The sequence below is a fragment of the Leucoraja erinacea genome, unplaced genomic scaffold, assembly GCF_028641065.1.
Source record: "Leucoraja erinacea ecotype New England unplaced genomic scaffold, Leri_hhj_1 Leri_611S, whole genome shotgun sequence".
Lineage (NCBI taxonomy): Eukaryota > Metazoa > Chordata > Chondrichthyes > Rajiformes > Rajidae > Leucoraja > Leucoraja erinaceus.
The window spans coordinates 79,805-89,965 of record NW_026576522.1 but is presented as its reverse complement, the minus strand read 5'-3'; the positions used below and the strand labels follow the sequence as shown (position 1 = coordinate 89,965).

Below are 10,161 nucleotides of genomic sequence, written 5' to 3'. Positions count from 1 at the left end.
CCCAACCCAACCACCTCCCCCGCCCATACACCCTTCCCCCAGAAACTAGTAGTCTAGTATATCTATATATAGATACGCACACATACATAAAAACAAACAATAACTGTGAAATAACAATAATAATAATAATAATAATAATAATAATAATAATAATAATAATAATAATAATAATAATAATAATGCGCAGTTAGTGGCTATAAGTGTGTGGTGGAATATTGCTCTGGGGGAACGGATTGCATTGTGGGGACGGGTGAGTGGTGGAATATTCCGTTTTGGAATGGGTTGCGTTGTAGGAGCAGGTCTCCCGTGTGTCTGGGACACAACGGGTCCCATTTAGTATAGTCATTAATACAATAATGCCATTTTATGAACGTTTGAAGTCAGACCAACAGGCCAATGCCTTGTACAATTTTAACATTACATCCCAGCTTCTATACTCAATGCTCTGATTTATAAAGGCTAGCATACCAAAAGCTTTCTTTACCACCCTATCTATATGAGATTCCACCTTCAAGGAACTATGCACGGTTATACTCAGATCCCTCTGTTCAACTGTATTCTTCAATTCCCTACCATTTACCATGTACATCCTATTTTGATTTGTCCTGCCAAGGTGTAGCACCTCACATTTATCAGCATTAAACTTCATCTGCCATCTTTCAGCCCATTTTTCCAAATGGCCTAAATCACTCTGTAGACTTTGGAAATCCTCTTCATTATCCACAACACCCCTATCTTGGTATCGTCTGCATACTTACTAATCCAATTTACCACACCTTCATCCAGATCATTGATGTACATGACAAACAACAAAGGCCCCAACACAGATCCCTGAGGCACCCCACTAGTCACCTGCCTCCAACCCGATAAACAGCCATCCACCATTACCCTCTGGCTTCTCCCATTCAGCCACTGTCGAATCCATCTTGCTATTCCTGTATTTATACGCAACAGTTGAACCTTCTGAAGCAGCCTTCCATGAGGAACCTTGTCAAAGTCCATATAGACAACATCCACTGCTTTACCCTCGTCAATTTCCCTAGTAACCTCTTCAAAAAATTCAAGAAGATTGGTCAAACATGACCTTCCAGGCACAAATCCATGTTGAGTGTTCCTAATCAGACTCTGTTTATCCAGATGCTTATATATATTATTTCTAAGTATCTTTTCCATTAATTTGCCCACCACTGAAGTCAAACTAACAGGTCTATAATTGCTAGGTTTACTCTTAGAACCCTTTTTAAACAATGGAACAACATGCGCAGTACGCCAATCCTCGGGGACTATTCCCGTTTCTAATGAAATACATCGATAGATGCTCCTGGACTCATCGTCAGTGATGTAACTTGGGGTCATTGGGTGTTTCGGGTCTTTCAACATCAGACACCATCACACAGGCGACCCGTGGTTGATCAGACCACGACGTGTTCAGATGGCATTCGCTCCTCCGCAAGGACCTCCTCTCCTGATCCAGAGCCATCTCGAGGCCTTCTCCGCTGCCTCTGTGGTGTTCTTGATGGCCTTTCTCCTCGCCACTCCGTTGATGCCCAGTGCACTCAAGGCTTTGTAGAGCGATTGCCATGCAAAACCTCTGCATCCAACCTCAATGGGCATACATCTTGCCTTCCAGCCCTGCTTGCGGCAGTCTTTGACCAGTTTTTCATATTTGGCCATATTCCTCTCGTGGACCTTCTCCCACGGCACTGTCAGTTCCAACAAGACGATGTTTTTGGTCACCTCTGAGACCAGGAGGATATTTGGCCTCAGGGTGGTCGTGGCAATGTGCTGTGGGAACTTCAGCTGTTTTACCTGGAAAGCTGCCAGTCCTGCGCAGTCGCCAGGATTCATAGAAACATAGAAACATAGAAAGTAGGTGCGAGAGTAGACCACCAGGTCCGTCGAGCCCGCACCGCCATTCGCTCATGGCTGAACACTAAACAGACACACTTACCCACAAACAGTAGACACAAGACACAGAACACAAGACACTACCCTCCCCCATATACCGCTATCACCCCTCTCCACCCCAAGAACCTCGTGATCTCCTGGGGGAGGCAAAAAACCGGATAAAAATCCAGGTCCAATTCGGGAAAAAAATCCGGGAAATTCCTCTCCGACCCCAATCCAGGCGATCGACACTTGTCCAGGAGATCACTCAGGTCTTACTATACTAACCATACCTAGGTCCATATCCCTGCCCTCTCCCCGTAGCCCCTTATCCCCTTGGCAGCTAAAAAACCATCTATTTTGGTCTTAAATATATTTAAAGTTTCTGCTTCCACTGCTCCCTGGGGCAGTGAATTCCATAAATTAACCACCCTCTGTGTGAAGAAGTTCTTCCTCATCTCAGTTTTAAAAGAGCCCCCCCTTATTCTGCAACTATGTCCCCTAGTTCTAGTTTCCCCGATCATTGGGAACATCCTCGGTGCATCCACCCGATCAAGGCCCCTCACGATCTTATATGTTTCAATGAGAACGCCTCTCATTCTTCTAAACTCCAAAGAGTAGAGTTCCAGCCTACTTAACCTTTCCTCATATGTCAATCCCCTCATTGCAGGAATTAATCTTGTAAACCTTCGCTGCACTGCCTCCAGGGCTAGTACATCCTTTCTTAAGTATGGACCCCAGAACTGTACACAGTATTCCAAATGTGGTCTCACTAATACTGTGTACAGCTGCAGCAAGACCTCCGTGTTTTTATACTCAATCCCCCTAGCAATAAAGGCCAAAACTCCATTGGCCTTCCTGATTGCTTGCTGCACCTGCATACTAACTTTCAGTGATTCATGTACTAATATCCCTAGATCCCTTTGCGTTGCATTACAACGCAGCTCCTCCTCATTTAGAAAATAACTTGCCCTATCATTTTTTTTCCCAAAGTGAATGACTTCACATTTATTAGTATTAAATTTCATCTGCCAAGTTGTTGCCCACTCACCTAGCTTATCTATATCCTTTTGCAGACTCTTCCTATCCTCCTCATCCCCTACTTTTCCTCCCATTTTTGTATCGTCCGCAAATTTTGATATATTACACTTGGTTCCCTCCTCCAAATCATTTATATAAATTGTGAACAACTGGGGTCCCAGCACCGACCCTTGCGGAACCCCGCTAGTTACCGGTTGCCATCCCGAGTATGAACCATTTATCCCCACTCTCTGCTTCCTATTTGTTAGCCAATCCTCTACCCATGCTAATATATTACCCCCAATCCCATAATTTTTTATTTTTAGCAATAGTCTCTTATGTGGCTCCTTGTCAAAAGCCTTTTGGAAGTCCAAGTATACCACATCCACCGGTTCCCCTTTATCCACCCGGGTTGTTACTTCCTCAAAGAATTCGAGCAGATTCGTTAAACAGGACTTCCCCTTCACAAAACCATGCTGGTTCTGTCCGATGAAGTCATGTTTATCCAAGTGCCCCGTTAGTGTTTCTTTAATAATTGTCTCTAACATTTTACCCACCACCGATGTTAGACTAACCGGTCTATAGTTACCCGCCTTCTGTTTACTTCCTTTTTTAAATATAGGTGTTACATTGGCCATTTTCCAATCCACTGGGACCGTTCCTGCCTCCAGGGAGTTTTGGAAAATTATCACCAATGCATCCACAATCCCCACCGCTATCTCCCTCAAGACCCTTGGATGTAATCCATCAGGCCCAGGGGATTTATCCCCCTTCAGTCTCATTAATTTCCCTAATACCACCTCCTTGGTGATCTTAATAGTATTTAGCTCCTCCATTCCTACCGCCCCCTGTTTATCCAGCGTTGGAATATTTTTTGTGTCTTCTATGGTGAAGACTGATACAAAATACTCGTTTAATGCCTTTGCCATTTCCATGTTCCCCACCAACAACTCTCCAGTCTCACCCTCCAATGGACCAACGTTCACCTTAGCCACCCTTTTTCTTTTTATATAGCTATAAAAACTCTTACTATTAGTTTTTATGTTGTTCGCTAAATTCCTTTCATAGTCTATTTTCCCCGTCTTAATTAATCTCTTAGTTATTTTTTGCTGACCTTTAAATGCTTCCCAATCCTCTACCCTCCCACTATCTCTGGCTACCTTATATGCCCTTGCTTTCAGCCGAATACTATCCTTTATAGTTTTACTGAGCCATGGCTGACTGTTCTTACCCTTACCCCTTTTTTTCTTCATAGGAATAAATTTTTCTTGAAGATTATACAGTATACCCTTAAACGTACACCACTGCTCATGTACCGTCTTATTCTTGAGTCTGCTATCCCAGTCAACTTTGATCAGCTCAGTCCTCATACCTTCATAATCCCCCTTATTTAGACTAAGTACCCTAGCCTGAGTTTCAACCTGCTCCCCTTCTATTTGAATATGGAATTCGACCATATTGTGGTCACTTGTTCCCAACGAGTCCCTAACTATGACATTTTTAATTAATCCTGCTTCATTACACAGGACCAGATCCAAGATTGCCTCCCCCCTTGTCGGTTCTGTGACATACTGTTCTAGGAACCCGTCTCTAATACATTCTATAAACTCTTCCTCTAGTCTACCCTGCCCAGTTTGGTTTGCCCAATTAATATGAAAATTGAAGTCCCCCATGATTACAGCAGTTCCCTTGTTACATGCGTCAACTATTTGCAGATTTATGTTCTGACTAACAGCGTCACAGCTATTTGGAGGTCTATAAATTACACCCACTAGTGTTTTTTTCCCCTTATTATTCTCTATCTGTACCCAAGCTGTTTCAATATCCTGATCCTTCAACGCAATATCCTTCCTCTCTATTGCCGTTATTCCCTCCCTTAATAAAAGGGCCAACCCTCCTCCCTTTCTTTCCTGTCTATCTTTCCTAATTGTCGAGTACCCCTCTATATTTAACTCCCAGTCCTGATCCCCTTGCAGCCATGTCTCCGTAATGGCCACGATATCATAACTATATATACTTAATTGCACCGTTAATTCATTTATCTTATTACGAATACTCCGTGCATTTAGATAAAGCACTTTCAGATGATTTTTACTACCCTTCCTTTCCGTTTTTGCCCCTTTTACATCTAAAGCTTTATCTTCACACATTCTGTCTCCTGTCACATTTTGACTTTCCGCTTCCCCACAGATACCCTGCTCTATTTCCTCTACCCCTGCCGTTATTACCCCCCTTGATACCTCCCCCCCGCTACTTAGTTTAAAGACCTCTCTACTGCCCTAGTTATATGATTTGCCAGGACCCCAGTCCCAGCACCGTTCAGGTGAAGTCCGTCCTTACAGAACAGATCCCCCCTGTCCCAGTACTGGTGCCAGTGGCCCAAGAAACCCAAACCCATTTTTTTTCCCACACCAGTCTTTGAGCCACGCATTTAGCTTTTTAATTTTACGTACCCTCGCCGATTTGGCCCGTGGCTCAGGTAGCAATCCGGAGATCAGTACCCTCGAGGTTCTGCTTTTTAATTTATTCCCTAACTGCTCAAACTCCTTCAGCAGATCCTCCTTCCTCGTCCTTCCTATGTCATTGGTCCCCACATGGACCCACGACCACTGGATCCTCCCCCTCCCTCTGCAAATTTCTCTCCAGCACCGCAGAAATATCCTTAACCCTAGCACCGGGTAGGCAACACAGCCTTCGGGACATGTTCTGCTGGCCGCAGAGAACCTTATCTACCCCCCGAATATTACTATCCCCTATCACTACGGCATTTCTTCTAACCCCCCTCTTGAATGGCCTCCTGATCCACGGTGCTGCAGCCAGGTTGCTCATCCCTCCCACAGCCCCTGATCCCGTCCTTACATTGAGTAAGAGCCTCGGTCATGCTCGTCAGGGACAAGGGCTGTGGCTCCTGCCGCATCTCCTCCTGGTTCCCCCTACCTGCCTCGCTTATGGCCACACCTTCCTTTCCTTGCTCACTGCCTACTGAATTAGTTAAGCTGGTCGGTGTGACCATCCCCTGGCACAAAACATCCAGGTAATACTCCCCCTCCCTGATGTACCGCAGCGTATGAAGTTGGGTCTCCAGCTCATAAATGCGGAGCTGGAGTTCCTCTAGCCTCAAACACTTACTGCAGCTGTAGGGATCTTCTACATCAATGGTGTCGACAAATTCCCACATCTCGCAGTATTGGCACATCTCCTTACCGCCCATCTTATATAAGTAATTAACTGGTCCTATTTAAGAATCCCCTACTGTATTGATACACCCCTTATTTATATAATCCTACCTCCTATAATGGGAAAGTACTCACCCCAGCCGTAAATTACCTACTGGTAGTGGCTGTCTAGTGGTAATTCCGTCCGCTCTTCCTGTCTGGTCCACTGCTCCCTTGCAGTGCGTCGCAAACCTCTTTGCCTCTGTTAGTCTCTGTTAGTCTCTCGAGCCGCGGCTGATAGATTCCTGGCTGCTGTGGTTCTTGGCAGCTGCACTCCGGCCTTCACGAAGGTGATCATCTGGGTGGTGGGGCGTTCTCGTCTGCAGCTGCTGATTCCCATGCTGATGGCTTCTGCGATAGGTTTGAGGACCTGGTCGTGACGCCATGTGTACCGGCCCTGCCCAAGAGCCTTTGGGCAACAGCTCAGGATGTGTTCCAACGTCCCCTTGCCTGAGCATTGCGGGCAATCTGGAGATTACGCTTTGTCCCAGATGAAGAGGTTCGATGGGCTGGGCAGGACATCATACACTGCCTGGACCAGGAACTTGATGCGCTGTGGTTCAGCCTGGCAGAGCTCAGTCCATGTGACTTTTCGGTCCATGGCCTGCTCCCACCTTGTCCAGGCTCCCTGCTGCCTCAATCCAACTGCTCTGGTAGGCCTCTCCTAGTCCACCACTGCCCTCACTTCCTCCTGGACCAGCCTGCGCCTCTCCTTCCCCATGGCCTTGTTAAACTGGGGAGATGGGAAGATTCCCAGGCCAGCTCTTCCCCGAGTCATTGCTCCTACCAGGACTCTGTGGCGTATCCGAGACTCTGCTTGCAGCACGGCTTCGCCGGCTCTCCACTTCCTCCCAGTTTTCACCTCCACCCCTGCTTGAGCCATCTTGGGGTCGCTGGAGTCCCTGTACAGCATCATCTCTCTGGCCCGAGTCACCTTAAACTCCTCCTCCAGGGACTTCAGGGGCAGCTGGAGCTTGGTGTTATTTCCGTAAAGGGCGATGCTGCTAAGGGTCCTGGACATCCCCGCTACCTTCTGAGAAAGCTGCTGACTTTCCTCTCCAATCTCTGTACGATGGATTTTGGGACTTCGTAGACAAGCAGTGGCCACAGTATCTTTGGCAGGATACCATGCTGGTAAATCCATGCCTTGAACTTGCCGGGAAGCCCCGACCGGTCCACTGCTCCCAACCACGTCTTCAGCTCCCGACAGGTTGCCTGGACAGATGCTTTATCCTTCAGGCTGCTGTTAAACACCTTGCCAAGACTCTTCACTGGCCTTTTGGAGACAATTGGGATTGGTGTCCCTTCGATGCTGAAGCGGAACCTGTCCATGACTTTGCCGTTCTTTAGCACAAGTGACCTTGATTTTCCTGGCTTAAACCTCATTCTTGCCCATCCAATCAATTTCTCAAACCCCTGCAGGATCCACCTGCCTCCTGGCACTGACTCAGTGGTGACAGTCAGGTCGTCCATGTAGGCTCTGGTTGGTGGTTGGCGCATTCCTGACTTGGTCCGAGGCCCCCAGCACTCTGGCTTAGCAGACTTGACGATCATGTTCATCGCCAAGGCAAAAAGGATCACATAGATGGTACAACCTGTGATAATCCCAACCTCCAGTCTGTGCCACTCTGATGTTACTGACCCCGATGAGACTCTCATGCTGAACCGGTTGCAATAGTCCAGGATGAGATCTGCCACTTGGCCCGGCACATGATGCTTGGCCATGACTGTCTGGATCAGCTTGTGCGGGATGGAGCCTTAGGCGTTGGCCAGGTCAAGCCAGAGCACTGTCAGGTCTCCCTTGTCCTCCCTGGCTTCTCTGATGAGCTGGGTCACCACTCCCGTGAGCTCTAGACACCCCGGCACTCCAAATAAGCCTCACTTTTGCACTGAGCTGTCGATGTAAACATTGCTGGAGAGGAAGTTGGTCAGCCGCCTCGCCAATATGCTGAAGAAAATCTTGGCTTCAACGCTTAGCAAGGAGATGATTCTGAACTGATCGATCTTCTTGGAATCTTCCTCCTTTGGGATCCAGACTCCTTCAGCGAATCGCCACTGCTGCGCCACTTTTCCTCTCCTCCAGATGACTTTCAGGATCTTCCACAGCCATTTCAGTAACAAGGGGCAGTTCTTGTAGACCCGGTAGGGGACTCTGCTCGGGCCAGGGGCTGAGCCAGATCTTGCTCTCTTCACAACGTCCTGGACCTCTTTCAGGAGTGGCTCTCTACTATCAAACTCCTTGATGGGTGGAGGTGTTTTTTTCCGGATGTTGCACTGGCCCAGCTGCTGCTGCCTGATGGGGTCACTGTAGGTCGTCTGGATGTGTCGGTCGATCTCCTCCTTAGAGCAAGCCAAACTCCCACTGCACGTCTGCCCGAGTAGTTGTTTGGTGAAGCCGAAAGGGTTGGCTATGAAGGATGCTCGCTTCCTGGCTCTTTCCTTCCGGCGACTTCGGTGCCACTCAGCTCTACGGAGGGTCATCAGCTTCTACCTCAGGACGGTTCTCAGCTCAGCCAAGGGGGGACATTGCTCTTGCCTGGCCTCTTTATACTGCTTCTTGAGGGACTTCAGCTCCTGCCGTATCTTGTGATTCTTCGTTGCTCGTTGGTTCATGGTGAAAGGTGTTCTGGCCGGCTTCTTCTCCACTTCTCCAAACCTCTCCAACGCTAGGCTGATGATGATTGTCGTCGCCGTCCGCAGCCTTCGGTCCACGTAACCCTTCGCAGTTTCTTCTAGCACCTTGTCGACGTCCTCGTCGAAATGATGGCAGACTGCCGTCTTGCTGGCCTGAGGCCATTTGACTCGAACTTTCTCCGGAGAACTGTTCCGAGGGACTCGTTGCACCACTTGGAGGCTTCAGGCTCTATGGGGTGATTCCGGGCCCGGCTCATCCTGCGTCTCACCAGGTAAAATACCCCTGCGTTGTGACACGCCCTGTGCCTCCAAACACATCATCCGGGTTTGGTGAATCTTCAGGCCTCGGCGGTTCTTGCAAACATTACCACAGCTGCATTTGATACTCATAGTCGGTGGCCCATTGCCATGTCGTTAACCTTTGATCCGTCCAATTGAGGTGCTCATCCTCCACCCCTCTCGGGCACCCCTGGGGGTATTTTTCCATGTGTTTTTCTGTAGCGTGATTTGGGTCTCCTTCTCTCAGAGGATGCGGTATGGGTTGCCAACCCGCCCCGCCCCGGTTGCCCTCTTTCCGAGCTGTCCACTGTCTCTCCAGTCGTCACCGCCCTATTCTTGGTTGTCAACCAGTCTATTCCTGGTCGCCACTGGTTTCACCAGCACAGTGATTGATACAAATACATCGATAGATGCTCCTGAACACATCATCAGTGATGTAACCTGGGGTCATTGGGTGTGTCGGGTCTTTCAACATCAGACACACAACAAAATTCACCCAGGCGACCCAGCCGTGGTTGATCAGACCACGACTTGTGTTCAGGCGGCACTCGCTGCTCCCCATGGACCTCCTCTCCTGATCCAGAGCCACCTCGGGGCCTTTTCCGCTGCGTCTGTGGTGTTCTCGATGGCCCTTCTCCTTGCCACTCCGCTGATGCCCAGTGCACTCAATGCTTTGTAGAACTATTGCCCTGCAAAACCTCTGCAGCCAACCTATTTTTATTAGAAGCAATGCACAGTGGTATAAACCGCGGCATATGACACAATACATTTATTGCACATCTTCCATTTTAATTTTGACAAAAATGAAATAGAAAGAGAGAAAAAGAGCAAGAAAGAGAGAGAATGAAAGAGCTAGTGAATGTGTAAACGCCTAAACCACCAAATAGTGTAGTTGCCTAGTGAATAAGTAAAAACGTGAAAAAAAAAAGAAAAAAGTAAAAAAAGATCAAAACGAAATATAATTTTAAAAAAAATAGAAAAAAAGACCAAAACGCGTTGATATACCTATTTCGTTTCTCACCACACCGATCACCCTGTCTGTAAATCGGTTTAATTCCGAATTTGTGTTGCGCCATATTATGCTTGTAATGAGTCAATGAAAGGAGATCATATCTTTAAAAATTGT

At 47.6% G+C, this 10,161-nt stretch overlaps 1 pseudogene; it reads right to left on the bottom strand.

Annotated features, from left to right (window-relative positions):
• Window positions 1-398: 398 nt before the first annotated feature.
• Window positions 399-9,939, bottom strand: LOC129694303 (uncharacterized; annotated as a pseudogene).
• Window positions 9,940-10,161: the final 222 nt, after the last annotated feature.